This window comes from Hemicordylus capensis, chromosome 8 (assembly GCF_027244095.1).
Source record: "Hemicordylus capensis ecotype Gifberg chromosome 8, rHemCap1.1.pri, whole genome shotgun sequence".
NCBI classification, from domain to species: domain Eukaryota; kingdom Metazoa; phylum Chordata; class Lepidosauria; order Squamata; family Cordylidae; genus Hemicordylus; species Hemicordylus capensis.
In genome coordinates, this window is record NC_069664.1 from 23,003,231 (window position 1) to 23,019,124 (window position 15,894).

Genomic DNA, 15,894 nt, shown 5'->3' on the forward strand with positions numbered 1-15,894 from the left:
GAGAGCCCAGTTTGATCACAACCCTGCTCTACAGCTTGCTGATCATAATCGTTCCAGCCCTGCCCAGCTAAGAGTTCTGTCCTAATGGATGGGAGGTAGAGAATCTGTTACTCGGGCATCCTACTTACTATTTAGCTTACTCTTTCTACTGGGATGTGCATCTACATGTGCACACAGATGCCAGAGCTATCTAAACAGTTCATTTTGGTCACAAAAACGAATTCGCCACAATTTAAGGTGAAATAAACAAACGCAAGTTGTATCCAAGGAGTCTCCACTTTGCAAATATGTAAATGTCTCCAACTTGCCATTGGCGTGTTGTGGCAGACAGCAAGCTAAGCCGAGAGGAAATTCTTTGGCAATGACATCAATTTAGCAGTCAGTAATGCAGAGAGATTTGATCGAAGGCCTCTTTGATAAGCAGAGGAACTGAACTGTGTTTTTCAAATAAGCAAGCAAAGCTCTTAATACGAAGGGATTGCAGCTCCATCACTCATGAGATCCTTTTCTTCTTCATTGCACCAACAAGCGGATGACATATTTGGATCCAAAGGTTAGAATAATCATATTATATGATTATTATTACATTTACAAAGTCCCACCACAGTACAGTATATGGCAATTACAGAGTCATGCAAACAGAAAAGGCCAGATTCCTTTCCAGAGGATCTTGCAACCTAAATATTGATATAGCGGAGAGAGGAAGAGAAAAGAAAGCTTATATGAGAGCAAATGCAACCACACTTAAGTTTCATTTTATTAAAGAATAAAAACGGAGGGATTAAGCAACAGGCTTCATCATGACTTATTTGCTCATCATGGTGATGTGCAAGTGATATTTATTATTACACTTATGTCTGTAATCTGCACATCATTTTAAAAACATACCACAATGCCATCTGTGGAATTCTTTGCTACAGGATGTGGTGATGACCACCACTTTGGATGATTTTAAAGGGGCTTAGACAAATTCTTGGAGGACAGGTCTGTCAGTGGCTACTGGTCACTGACAAGCTCAGAGGCAGGATGCCTCTAAAGACCAGTTGCCTGGGGAAACAATGGCACGAGAGGGAGCATGCCTTCATAAGGACATAGGAAGCTGCCATATAGTCAGTCAGACCATTGGTCCATCTTGCTCAGTATTGTCTACACAGACTGGCAGTGGCTTCTCTAGGGAATCTCTCTCAGCCCTGTCTTGGAGATGCCAGGGAGTGAACTTGGAACCACAGATGATCTTCCCAGAGTGGCTCCATCCCCTAAGGGGAATATCTTGCAGGGCTCACACATGTAGTCTTCCAATCATATGCAGCCAGGGTCACTGTGGGAAATGGAATGCTGGACTTCATAGGCCTTGGGCCTGGTCCACCGCATCTCTCTTTAAGTCTTTCGTATGTTCTTTTGCTCACAAAGCTACAGCTTGTGATCATGCTGCACATACCGCAGCATTAACTTCAGAAAGAAAGATGCAAAGTCCTGCAATGTACTAAGATTTGCTTAGGAACCATCTATATGGAGAAGGTTAGGCAAATCCACCATGACACCTCTGGATGCCCAAGATGGGCCTTTAATTTGTCACACCATCTTCTTTCTGAACGCTCACTCTCCAAGTTCCCCCCATATGTGCCCATGCTGTGCTTTTGATCTCAGGAAGTTTAAGGAAAGTATTTTATACGGAGTCAGAACTTTACTTCATCTAGCTCTGTACTGTCTACACCAGGCCTGCTCAACTTAGGCCCCCCAGCTGGTTTTGGATTACAATTCCCATAATCCCCAGCCACAGAGGCCAAAAGCCAGGGATTATGGGAGTTGTAGGGCAACAGCTGCAGGAGGGCTGAAGTTGAGCAGCCCTGGACACTGACTGCCAGCAGCTTCTCCAAGGTTTCAGGAAGGAATCCTTCCCAGCCCTACCTGGAGATGCTGCCAGAGATTGAACCTGGGATCTTCCGCTTGATGCTCTGCCACTGAGCTATGGCTTCATCCCCAAGCCACCCTCTACCTCAGGCTTGAAGGAGCCATATCTTAACCTCCTGTTCCCCTTATAACTGAACAAAAGAGACACCTTTTAAAAGTGGCAATTCTTTCTTGAGCAGGAGGAGAGCAACTGGCCCTATCCATCCCCTACACAACATCCCTCCAGTGGCTATTGCTGGTGTCTACCTTTTGGTATTGTGAGCCCTTTGGGGACAGAAAGCCATTTTATTTATTTATTATATCTATGTAAACTGCTTTGGGAATTTTGTTGAAAAGCGGTATATAAATATTTGATGGTTGCCTGGAAACCATCCTTTCTCTCATGGTTTACTTCCTCTTTCTCGTGGCCTAATGAAAAGGCCTGGCAAAATATGCCTGAAGCTGTGCTCAAGAGGGAAAGCACCGATAGAGCTCTCTGTGGGCTGCTTTGTAGACCAGGATCCAGGACAACTGTGTAACATTCACCCCATGGATGGGCTGTTTCCAAAACTGAAGACAGCTGAAAGTTCTCCTAATGTGTTTATCTTTATTGATGGAGTTGCTATAGTGCCTGGCTGTATGCCTTTGCAAAGCAATGAATTAATAACGAAATAATGAAACCTATCTCTTGAAATCTAACTAAAACGGCGGCAACAAGGTGTGTGTGGGCTTGATCTCCACTTATCAAAATAAATTACAGGCTCAAGAAGAAGAAGAAAGTGTTTCCTCTCTCATAGATCATTCGGGTCACCTGTGCTTCATACATGCCAGGGCATTATTTATGATCATCTTTTCTGAGAAACAAGAGTGTTCCAAAAAGCCCCCATCTCCGTCTGAAGAGCCCCAGGCTTGCATCTATCCCCACACAGGAAGGAAAGCCAATTCCTCTTCTCTCTTCCCCAGCCCTGCCAACATGTCGCCAGCTTCTTCATTCCTCTGTCCTCTGCCAGGGGTTTCATTAACTTGGACCTACATTGTAGATTCACGTACGTATGAGTAGCCAAATCCCTCCTCTTATGGCAGACTGGTAGTGTGGACTCGAGGTAGGCTTGCACATGGCGAGGAACGTGACAAATGTATTTATGTACATTCGGCTCCCAGGATGTCGGAGTTGTCAACCCCAAACCCTGAAATTATTACAATTTATATAGTGGACAAAATGGTTATAAACAGCAGCACAAATCTAACCATATCAGCCACAGGTAATTGCTGATGCACATTAGGGTTGCTTTTCCTTATTTGTTTTTCTGCTCAGGAATGACTCCCAGGAGTGCAAAGAGTACATAAGAACAGCCCTGCTGGATCAGGCCCAAGGAGGCCCATCTAGTCCAGCATCCTGTTTCACACACTGGCCCACCAGATGCCTCTGAGAAGCCCACAGGCAGGATGTGAGGGCAGGCCCTCTCTCCTGCTGTTGCTCCCCTGTTACTGGTATTTAGAGTCAAGCGACCTTCAGTTTCATGGGATAACCCCTGGTTCTCGTGTTGAGAGAAAGGGAGAAACATGTATCTCTTTCCACTCTCTCTACTCCATGCATAATTGTATACACCACTCCCCTTCGTCACCTCTTTTCCAAACTAAAGAGTCCCAGATGCTGTAGCATTGTAATATTAGCATTTTTATTTTCAGTACCCTTCCTATTGATCCCTAGCATGGAATTTGCCTCTTTTTTTTTCTTTACCACTGCTGGAGCGGATAAAGGTAAAGTGTGCCGTCGAGTCGGTGTCGACTCGGGGCGCCCACAGAGCCCTGTGGTTGTCTTTGGTAGAATACAGGAGGGGTTTACCATGGCCTCCTCCCACGCAGTATGAGATGATGCCTTTCAGTATCTTCCTATATCGCTGCTGCCTGATATAGGTGTTTCTCATAGTCTGGGAAACATACCAGCAGGGATTCAAACCGGCAACCTCTGACTTGATAGTCAAGCCATTTCCCTGATGCACCATTAGGTGGCGCGGGTGCTCCCCACCTCAAATATTCCCCATTTTGCTCCCCCAAGTGGCAGACAATACAGTCATGGTACTTTATGATCCTATAGCTTTCATTAATTATTTTCAAAGGCCTCTGTTGTTTAAAGAAACCTCATTCTCTACCCCAGAACAAGCAGCAGAAACCAGTGCAGCTGGATAGGGAGGAGACTCTTCTAGCCTCCCAGGAGTCAGGCCAACCCCTTTGCTTCCTTCCTGGCCAGGAATTGGGTTGTGTGAGATCATATGTGCAGGAGGGTGCAGGGTCCCTGAAAACTGAAGCTGTCCTGGTACTGACTTTTCTCCCCACCCCTGCCACATGGTCTTGGACAGGAAAAGGAAATTAGTCTGGAAAGCAGACCGGAAGGTTGGTCCTAATCCAAAAAGATGGACCAAGGGTCTGACTTCCTTTGTTCCTATGTACCACCTCAGTGAGAAATTAAATAAGTGAAAGCTTTCTCACAGGGGTGGGTTCACATGACCAACCAGTGTTTTCTACTTACAAGGAGAACGTGCACTCCTAATAAGCAGCATGACGTCTGACTCTGCTGATCTCCAGATCCCAATCCCAGTTACCCACTTCCACCTTAGATGGAACCGACTTTCTAAGCCCACTTGGAACCAGAAGCTGAAGGTGGCTTGACAAAGTTGGTAAAATCGACAGTGGACGTGGGAAACCGGGATCAGGAACCCCGGTTTCTCTCCATTCCAGGAAAAGCTTCAGATGCTATTTTTCTGATTGTTACATCATTGCTAAAAGGGTGAGGCCTTTAGAAAAAGAGTGGCAACTCCAATTGACTGGAACCCTTATTTTTTTGGTGGGTCCTTTATTTTAACGTAACTTATCAGTGGTTTATGGAGTTGTTTCCAAAGTGGCGATGGCGGGACGTTGCTTAAAAAGAAAACCAAAGGCTTCGACATGTGTTCTTGGCTGGCGAGATTCAAGAGGAGGGTTTTAAACTTCCCGTGGGAGTAGCCTTTCACAGCTCTTCCCTAATCCTCTGGAAATCGCCTGTTCTCTACAGCTGTTGATTCTCCCGATAAACTATTTGGTCAATTATTCTTGGCAAAGAGGTTGCGGCCCGCCTCAAAGGCTCCCAACCCCATAACTCGGCCTACTTCAATAGCACCGGACCCTGACAGGCTGACCTACTGGGACTGAGGCCTGTTTGAAGCCTGCTGTATTCCTCTCAAGATTGTCTGCTCTGTCCCCGCCACCATCTTCTGCCTCTCCCTCTCCCCCCATTTCTGCACAGCTAATACCGAAGTGTCCAGAGGGCCATCATGATGGTGGCTGGGGGAAGAAAAGAGATGCCACGGTAGCACCGGAGTGCTTGTGTGATAAGATAATTACAAATGAAAGAGAGATTAGCAGGGGCTGTTGGGACAAATGCTTCCAAAATGGTTTCTGAAGTGCTGGCGGTTTGTTCTAACAGAAAAAGTCAGCTGCAGCTGCCGTCTCCATGGCGACCGCAAGCAACAAAGGCCCCGCTGGGATCCCGTTATGAAAATGTAAGATCCGACAAACAGCTAGTCAGGGTGAAGAGATGACAGACTGGGTCAGATCTGCGTCATATAAATGGACTGGTAATTAACACAATTTTTTTCCACATTTGTCTCTCTCCAGTCTCTGCCCACCCAACCGGGCTTTTGCGGAAACATTAAAACCCAACTAATAAATGGCTTACAGCTGCTGAAAGTTGAGCCCTGTCTGGCTGTGACTGGGGGGGATCACCTGCTGCCCCCTGCCCACCCTCTACTGATCTTCCAAGGGGTCCAGCCTGACGTTCTGAGACTGAGATGAAGACTACTACATTGCACAGACAAAAACCCATGAAGGTCCAGGCTCCAAAATGAGCTAGGTGCACCCTGCTTGCAAGGTCTGAGCACTTCTTCTGTCCCGAAGAGTGGGTGGCATCAAATGGCAAAGATATCTTGCCGTCCTGCTGGTGCTCCGATAATCTACAGCCTGAGGCGACCGCCTCACCTCGCCTTATGAAAGGGCCGCCCCTGAAACTCATCTGCATTCCTCTGATGATGGGAGCCAAGTCAGTGCTCCAATTTCACTTTCCCACTGGAGACCCTGACCCACAAGCAGTCCATTAAAAGTGTCTCCTTTGATTCCATGTTCCATTTTCCCAACAGGTTCTGTGTCTCTCTATGCATTCATAAAGTCAAAACCCACCCAGCCAAGCTTGTGGCATTTGCCGATGGGCAAATAGGCCAAGATCAGACGGGCCATGTGGACTCCACAGGGTCACACGCTGAAGATTGTTCCAGCATCAATACCCAGGGGGAGCTCCACCTGGCAGGCTGAGTTAAGACCTCAACTTTTGGTGACCTTTTGGAGGGCAACTTTTGGAGTGCAAATGTATTCAAACAAGCCCCTTCTCTTTTGTACGTGAATAAAAAAAGATTCCTTTGTGGCAGGCATGTATATCACCACTTTCCTCTCAATTCATGTGCTGCGTGCCCCAGTTCTCAAAGACCACCTCGTAGTCAAGTAGGCTGCCAGGGATTAGACCACTCAGTATTATGTGGACTGGATCCAGTATCACTTGAAATGGGAAGAAAGCTTTAAGAAGGGCCGGGGAGAGTGAAGCAGGGAGGGGGAAAATATGAATGGATTTATTTCTGGAGGCAGAAAGACTTTTGAACAGCAGCGAAGGCATTAAAGCTGAGATTTTTTCCAAGCTGCCTAAGGGATACACAGCCCCAGCTCCCATTAAAATTAATCAGCTGGATCTTCCTCTTAATGTTATAAAAGGTTTTCCTTCTTTCAACAGGTCTTGAGGGAGAACATTAAACCAGATAAATAGAAACCTCTGCCTCCAGATCAGGAGAGGGGAAATTCAGTTCTTATTGAAATCAAAAGCCATTTCGAGAGCGGCAGCTTTAAAATGAGGCATCACCCTGAAGTCCAGAGTAGGCTATTTACAATCCCTGTTGCAACACGCACACAAGCACACATCTTGCCCCAGTTCTGTGGCCCTCAGCATGCTGCCACAAATGTATGGTGAAGACACAAAGCTGCCTTATATGCAGGGCCGGTGCCAGACTATTTTGTACCCTAGGCAAACACATTGACACTCTACACTCTGTATGAGTGCTGAACGTAACATGTGAATAGGGCTTCTGCCTTCTCTCATTCACTGTCTTTATGTTGCTCAATGCAACATTAATAAAGATATTTCCAGAGGTTAATGACCTTAAAACAGTGGTACATATGCTGGTAACCTCCAGGCTTGACTACTGTAATGCACTCTACATGGGGCTGCCTTTGTACGTAGTCCATAAACTGCAATTGGTACAGAATGCGGCAGCCAGATTGGTCTCTGGGAGAACACGAAGGGACATATAACATCGGTTTTGAAAGAACTTCACTGGCTGCTGATATGTGTCCAGATGAAATACCAAGTGCTGGTTATCACCTATAAAGCCCTTAATAGCTTGGATCCAGGCTTTTAAAGAAAGCGCCTCCTTTGTCATGAACCCTCTTGCCTTCTATGATTGTCTGGAGAGGTCTGGTTACAGTTGCCACCAGCTCATCTGGTGGCGACCCAGGATCAGGCTTTCTCTGTGGCTGCCCTAGGGCTTTGGAATAAGCTCCCTGCTGAAATAAGAGCATCTCCGTCTCTGTTTGTTTTCAGGAAGACCCGCAAGACTTTCCTGTTCTCACAAGCTTTTAATTAGAATTAATTTTAATAAGTTGTTCTATATTGTTTTTATTGTGTTTTATGTATTTTAATTTGTGATTTTTAAATCTTAAAATTTGTACACCACCTAGAGATGTACATATCAGGTGGTATAAAAATATGATAAGTAAATAATATTTCCTAGAGGCTCATTTCCCTAGCACTTTGACCTCTTCTCATCTGCATTTTATGTCCCTTCATTTGATACACATTTGGTACAATGATTAGTGGAAGCTGCCTGTATAAGGAAAAGAACTTATTGTTTTCCAAAATATCATCCATCATCCAACCCTCTTTCTCTGGACCTCCTCCTGTTATCTTTCTTTCAGAGCATTCACAGAAACAAGCCTTCTTTTCTCTTGGTGCCATCTGCATGAATGGATCCCTGACCCAAACAAGCTGTGTCTCTTCCTCATCTTGTCATCACCAACCTCCACAGTTACACAATATGCTGTTGGTTGCTTGAAACCATCAGGGAAAGAAAATGGATGCATATTTCAGAAACAGAGTCTGGGTTCATACAAAATGCCAAACTGGAGGTTGGAGAACCCGCGGTTTCTATTTGAAATTGACTACAGAGGAAAACAAAATAGTATGAAAGACCTAAAATGGTGGGAATTCCCCATGGTTGAGGGACAAACTCCATATAGGTCTGACTAACTTCTAAAGCAGAATGCTTAGGAAACATTTGTGGATAACTTTTCCCAGTGTGGTTTGGGGAACACCTTATGTACAGTATTTATTTCCATTTGCCACAAGTACCAGGCAGCTATGAAAATTGAGAAGATAAGCCTATCAAGTGGAACTTCATTTTGCATATTACAGAAAGCATTCAAAAGAGGGCAAACTGAACCCTGACTATGATATGGCTGCTACGTGGGCTCTAACAAAATAAAGCAGGGGTTCTCAAACGTGGGTCCCCAGGTGTTTTGGACTGCAACTTGCATCAGCCCCAGGGTGTGGGGATGATGGACTACAACTCTCAGCCCCTGCTGGACTACAAAATCACCTGGGGACTGGGGACCCATGGAATGAAGGAAATGTGAGAAAGAACTACAGGTAGATGAAAGATTTTAGAAGGTAAGGGATATCTTAATACTACCAAAGCTAACATAGTATTCCAAACTGGGACAAAATTGTATTGAGTAGACCTGCCCACCTTAAAAAAAAAAAAAGAATTGCTCTCTATTTATTCCATTTTGGAATAACAGATAAATCATGGTGCTTTTTCATTACTTTAGATTTAATTGATATGTTGGAATCCATACTGTATTATCAGTTTATTTTGTCCCTTTTCATTTTGTTTTGTCCTGCTTTGTATAGTTTGTTTCACTGCATTTTAGCAGGCAAGGGAGAATAAAACTATGAGAAGTCCCTTGCTGGGTCAGATGAAAGAGCCATCAAGTCTAGTATTCTGTTTTTTTACAGTGACCAACCAGATGTCTCTAGGACGTTCCTAAGCAGGGCATGAAACAACAGTCCTCCCTTGCTGTTGCCCCCTGCAATGACTGGGGTTCAGAGGTGTACTGCAGCTGAACATGGAGGCTCCATTTCATCATCATGATTAATAGCTCTTGATAGACCAATCCTCTAATGCCTTTTTAAAGCCATCCAAGTGAGCAGCCATTACCATATCCCATGGAAGAGATTCCATGAATTAATTATGGTCCTAACACTTTTTATTCTGCTGTCATCAGAAAGCACTAGGAGTTTCTACCGCATGACCAGATTAGAGGTTTGGCCAAGTAGTAAATGCACAGTGAAACAGAATGGTATAAAACAATGCTAGGCTTTTATAGGGTTGCCATATTTTTCCTGTAATGTTGCTGGTCTTTGACAGCCGTAAGAGAGGCAGAAATGCAACAGGGAATGTTTTCCAAGAGTGGAGATACAGTAAAGGGATACCTTTTGAATTTTTTTTGCCTCTCATGCAGTTGACAGAGACACAGGGCCCCTGGCCATTTTTTTTATTTATTTGTTTATTTATTTAAAGCCAATATTTTATTCTGCAGCCAAAATTCTGGTGTCATGTAATTTCCATTTGCCAGGAAAAAATTAGAATACCTATGACCACTGCAAAGCGAAGTGCTATAAACAAAGTTTCTGGAGTCTCTGGCTGGCATTAAAACAATCCCTTTCTCATGTTATCTTTTCTCTTCCAGCTTGGTCACTCCGCAGGATTTGTGTTTCAACAGTGTCTCGTCAAATACCGCCTGAGGATGCATCAACTTTTCACCTGAAGCTTATAAAATTAATGTCCTCCTGCGTTGCACATCCAGAACGATGTGAATTTCGGGTCAGGCTGTTGAGAGATCGTGGCAGGATGATCTGACTCCGTCTATGGGATTAAAGATGGATAATGTGGGGGGAGAGATGTGGGGGAAGGAGTGGAGGACACTTCTTTGCATTCTGGTTCCCACAGGGGCTCCCTGCAGCCCAGATGGAGAGAAAGGAACTGGCAAGATCATTCTGTCCTGTGCCCTGATCCCCCCTCGGTTCATAGAAGAATGAATTTTTGCTCACTCACAAACATTTGGATGGGATTGTCAGCAGCTTTCACATGTCAATGTTAACCATCATCCAACGTTTGACTTTCAGTGAGCCAAATTAGATATGGCACAAGAGAATATGAAAGTCTCCTGAGTTTTATTGTTGGGAGAGGCAGAGGAAGGACTGCTTAAGCTTTTTCCCTCCCACCTCTTCTTAACTCAAAATTGCCCTCTGCAAGTAACTTTTCTCTCCAAAGAGAAAAGATGCGGGGTCGCCTGTGGATGGGGAAATTGCTTGGTGCAGCAATTTTGAGTGGGGAAATAGCAGAAAGGGGGAGAATTAAGCAGTGTTCTCCTCCTCCAGCACCTGGGGCATTCTTCTGCTCCCAATTGCAAGCTTCACAGCTGATTGTTTAAAGCAATTAAGCGAGGGGGCTGTAGCTCATTGGTAGAACATCTGCAGCCCTTCATGCAGAAGTTCTCAGGTCCAATCCACAGAATCTCCAGGTAGGGCCAGGAAAGACTCCTGCCAGAACCCTTGGAGAGCTGCTGCCATTCAGTGTAGGCCAGGCCTGCTCAACTTCGGCCCGCCTGCAGAAGTTGGCCTACAACTCCCATAATCCCTGGCTATTGGCCACTGAGTACGACCAGCATCAAGGTGGATGGACTCGCTTACGACAGCAATGAATGCACCACTGAGGGACCTTAAAGGCCAAGTTGAAGACAGACCATCCTGGAGAGAATCTATCTAGGTGGTCGCTAAGAGTCGACACCAACTTGACGGCACTTAATCAATCAATCAATCAGGCCAAAAACAGATGTGGGGGGCCTAAGTTGCACAGGCCTGCTGTAGGCAATCCTGAGCTAGACAGACCAAGGGTCTGACTTGGTATAAGGCAGCTTCATATATCCCTATGCGACTGACCATGCATTTCTCATGAAACATCCATTTTGGACCTGGAGCATAATCTACTCCTTCTGTGTTTTCTTCCCCATCCCAAGCCTGCCTTCTAGCAGGTGAACCGTGGTCCAGAATGGCTGACTTCCTATTAAAGAGCCAGTGTGGTGTAGTGGTTAGAGCACCGGACTAGGACCGGGGAGGCCCGAGTTCAAATCCCCATTCAGCCATGAGACTTGCTGGGTGACTCTGGGCCAGTCACTTCTCTCTCAGCCTAACCTACTCCACAGGGTGGTTGTGAGGAGAAACACCGCTCTGGGCTCCTTGGAGGAAGAGCAGGATATAACATGTAGATAATAAAGATAAATAAACAAACAAACTCCTTAACGGTCAGGCTCTCATAGGAGAGAAGACATTAGACCTCCCATTCATCGGCATTCTGCAGCCCACCCGCACCCCCTCCATTTCACCCCCTCTCTTCCATCATCCAGCATCAGGTTCCAAACAGCTGTTTCCAAGCCCTTCCGAGTGGCACAAATTGTGCTTGAAGCCATACGTCAAAACAACATTAGCAAACCAGTCGGCCCATTCCCCGGCTGGCCCGGCCACCCTCTTCCCTCCTCCCTGCCCTCGCAGCCAGGACAGGCTGGCGCTGAGACACCCGTCCTGGTCTCTTTGAAGAGTCCATTTGTGTGGGGCTCAGACAGCTGGGCCTGGCCAGAATTCTCCCCTCCCTCCCAGACCTCAGGGCAAAAGCGACGTTTTAAAATAGACCCCTGCGCAACAATGGGTGACAACTGCTCAATTTATTTTCAATGCTGTCTGCCGGCTGGTCCCATATCATGCGAGCAAACACAATGGAACTGGAGGGTGAGAAGGACCAATATCAGGAGTGATGGGTGGGGTGGGGTATGGTAGAAGAGGCTATTTCTGCCAAATGGATTTCATTTTTTCAAGGTCAGCCCCACTAGACTCCCCAAAAGTGAGATCTAAAAAGAAAGCTACTGCAGCAATGGGGGGAAAAAACACATGAAGTTAGTGACGGGAGAATTCCGCCTATCTCACACTGAACTATAAAAGAGGAGCCAAAAGAGGAGAGTTGGTCTATGGGATGAATTTGAAGTCTTGTGGGAGCAAGCATGAATGGTCCCCTTTGCTAAGCAGGGTCTGCCTTGGTTTGTATTTGAATGGGAGATGTGTCAGCACTGTAAGACGTTCTCCTCAGGGGATAGGGCTGCTCTGGGAAGAGCACCTGCATGCGTGCATGCAGAAGGTTCCTTGTTCCTTCCCTGGCACCTCCAGATAGGGCTGAGAGAGACTCCAGCCTGCAGCTTTGGAGAAGCTGCTGCCAGTCTGTGTAGACAATACTCAGCGATATGGACCAATGGTCTGACTCAGTAGAAGGCAGCTTCCAGTTTTCCTATGTTCCTAATTAGCAAAGGCACTTTTTACAAAATTAGAAATAGCCTGGCTTATTTTCCAAGCCAATGCAACTTTAGGAGTTGTCCTCCTTCCCAGGAATTCTCAGCCTTGGATCCCCAGATGTTATTGGACTTCAACTCCCATAATCCCCAGCCCCAATGGCCTTTGGTTGGGGATTATGGGAGCTGAAGTCCATCAACATCTGGGGACCCAAGGTTGAGAACCCCTGCGTCCCTCCCACCCCCCTATTTGGCCTCAGGCTCCAAAAACACCTTAGTTTGGCCCTTTTGCTCTTCCTATCAGTAGCTCAGAAGTAGCTACTAATACAGGAGCAGGCAACCTCGGCTCTCTGGCTGTTGTGGAACAACAACTCCCATCACCCCCAGCCACCATGAGTTGTCATTCAACAACAGTTGGAGAGCTGAGGTTGCCTACCCCTGTATTTGTAGTTACTTTGGCTCAAGAGCTGCATATTAGCAGGATTAAGGATCTGACTACTTATGACTCTGGAGCCCTTAATTTTGAAAATTGGGGTGAAGGTATGGTGAGGTGTGGCTCCAATTTTACAAGAAGTTTGGAAGATTCCCTTTGGTGCATTGAGTGTCTCTGAATCTATTGTTAATTTTTGCTAGTTTTGACTGTTAGCCCATTTTGATGCATTACATTTGACCATGCTTGAAGGAAGATATAGGAAAGTTCTGTATGCTGTGCCTTTCTGCTCATGCAACACAAGAAGTAGTGAGACAATGGCCCATGTATTGCTTTATTGCAATTTCTATAGAGATATTCAAACTCGTTATGTACTCCCTTTCCTAAAAGATTACCCAGGATGTTCAGCTGCTTTTAATGCAAATGTTCTGTTATCTGATTTAAATTATTTGAGATCTCTAAATGTTGCTAAGTTCTGCTCAGTTGCAAGTGAAATGCAGAAGAAGATGGTTGCCTTGTTACAACAGGAAATTATATGGGAGGGTTATGCCTATTTGAGTAGCTCTGCTTAGGTATTATGTCCTATGTATTAAGCATTAGGTTTATTTGGGGTCTAATTATATGTTTGAAAATTTGCATGCTGTATGTCCTGGTTGATGACCCAATGAAGATTCATTCATTCATTCATTCATTCATACATTTTGTTAATTGTTGCTGTGTCTATTCTATGTGAGAGGACACGGGAATGTGTGTTTTAAGGTGGTGTTTGCCACCAACAATTTCTTTAAAAAACTTGTATTAAAAATATCTTTTGTCTGATTAATCAGGGGCACCTTTTTACTCTACTAATTTTTAAATTGATTGATCTAAACAGTTAATTGATTAAATGTTGCAGGCCTAGCCTCTGGATATAGAAAGAGAAAGGGGAATGATGTTGCCCATATCACTCACAGGAGTGGTTACTTCCAACTTGCAGGCATTTGTGAATGCAAAGCACCATCTAGTGTTAATCTCAGTACCAGCAAACAGATCTCTCTAAAAGGGCAAAAGTGGAAATTAGAACTACCAAGAATTCAACATGCAAGATTCCATACCTGGTAAACCATCCTTTTTTAAATATTAGAATTGAGTGGTCCTAAATTTTTAAGAGACAGCATTCCAAACAGTCATAAAGCTTCAGGGATTGGGCTGGTTGAATTTGGGAACCTCAAAGATATTAAGCGTATCAGATTTAATCTGGGTCTGATCTGGTGGCTCAAGATTATTACTGACACCATTCATGAATTAACCAGATCAGAATGCGGAGTTCCTATTTCACTTCATTCCTCACCTGTCTTTAACTTCCCTGGGTGCTGCAGGACATGAAGATGGTCCTGGCTTCCCTGCTAACTGAGCAAAAAGGCACTTTTAAAAAGTGGTGATTCTCTTTATTTGGCAGGGGGAGAATAACTGATCCAATCCATCCCCAGCACAGCACCCCTCCAGTGGCTGTTTCTGGTGTCTATGTTATGTTTATTTTTTAGATTGTGAGCCCTTTGGAGACAGGGAGTGTGTGTGCAGCCCATTGCCTCGTGCCTCCTCCCCTAGACCGGCCTTCCATGGTATTTTCCAGTGTGCATTTAAATAACTTCAGTCCAGCATCTGGGGACCCATGTTTGAGAACCCATGTCCCACTGATCACTGCCTGCCAGAACTCTGCAAGTGAAGAAGGCTTCAAGGGACAGTCTTTGCAAGTTTACATATGTAAAACAATCGTTCAGATCACATTTATGTCTCCTGTTAAATGCCTGCCCATAACGCCTGTTTCAGAATCGCAGAGGCGGGGGGAGACCCACTCTCTTAGGTAATGTCAAATGCAAATTGTGTTCCCTGCAACACCCCTATCCCCGTAACAAAAAACGGATGCATAGCTGAGTAAGACTGGATGTGATGGATTGTGGACCTGCCATTCTTCTTTTTTAACACAAGGGGGAACCTGTAGCATATGTGTTGTTCTTTCCCTGCTAAACCAGCTCGGCCTGAATATGAATATGAATACGGAGGATATTTATATACCACTTTTCAACAAAAGTTCCCAAAACAGTTTACATAACAGTCAACAAATAATTAAAATGGCTCCCTGTCCCCAAAGGGCACACAGTCTAAAAAAGAAACATAAGATAGACACTAGCAACAGCCACTGGAGGGATGCTGTGCTGGGGCTGGATAGGGCCAGTTGCTCTCCCCTTGCTCAATAAAGAGAATCACCACTTTAATAAGGTGCCTCTTTGTTCAGTTAGCAGGGGGAAAGCGGGCGTCCGTTTCCTCAGAAGAAATGACTTCCCCTCCAGAGAGGCTGCTAATTTGGCAAAGAGGCCCCTTTTAACGTGGTGATTCTCTTTATTTAGCAGGGGGAGAGTAACTGGCCCTGTCCATCCCCAGCACAGCATCCCTCCAGTGACTGTTGCTGGTATCTATCTTGTGTTTCTTTTTAGATTGTGAGCCCTTTGGGTACAGGGCACCATCTTATTTATTTGTTATTTCTCTGTGTAAACCACCCTGAGCCATTTTTGGAAGGGTGGTATAGAAATTGAATGAATAAATAAATAAATAAATAAACAACAACAACAACAATTAATTAATAATTAATCATTGATAAATCTGGAATGCTGATTCGTGCCACCTAAGAATCTGTTTTGCAGAATAGGCTTTTAAATTTCCTTTTCTCTTTTAAAGGGCTGTTTTATTATTAGGTCTATGCATGCTGGGAAATGTCAGATCCGATCTGATCCAACCCGACAGGGAAGTCGTCAGGTGGGGCCAACATGCCCCCCGAAAATTGTTGCATTGGATCAAATCGGGTTTTAACTCCAATGTTTTTTCTAACCTTCTATCCAACTCTCCTTGCATTCTCCTGGCCCCTTCTCAAATGGAACCAAGCATGCTCGGTTTTGGCACCCCGAACATACCCCCCAGTTCAGCTCGAATTTGAGCCAGTCCAGGTGATGTGAATTCAGTTCGTCCCTGGGTCTGCCTTAAGCCAATCAAACAGACACAGTGGGAAT

The 15,894-nt window shown here is 45.0% G+C and overlaps 1 long non-coding RNA gene across 1 annotated transcript; it reads left to right on the top strand.

Annotated features, from left to right (window-relative positions):
* The first annotated feature begins 4,625 nt into the window (after positions 1-4,625).
* On the top strand, positions 4,626-10,224 carry LOC128333562 (uncharacterized). The gene is made up of 3 exons (XR_008310973.1): positions 4,626-5,504; positions 7,942-8,692; positions 9,775-10,224. It is a non-coding gene; the product is annotated as an uncharacterized LOC128333562 (long non-coding RNA).
* The last annotated feature ends 5,670 nt before the right edge of the window (positions 10,225-15,894 follow it).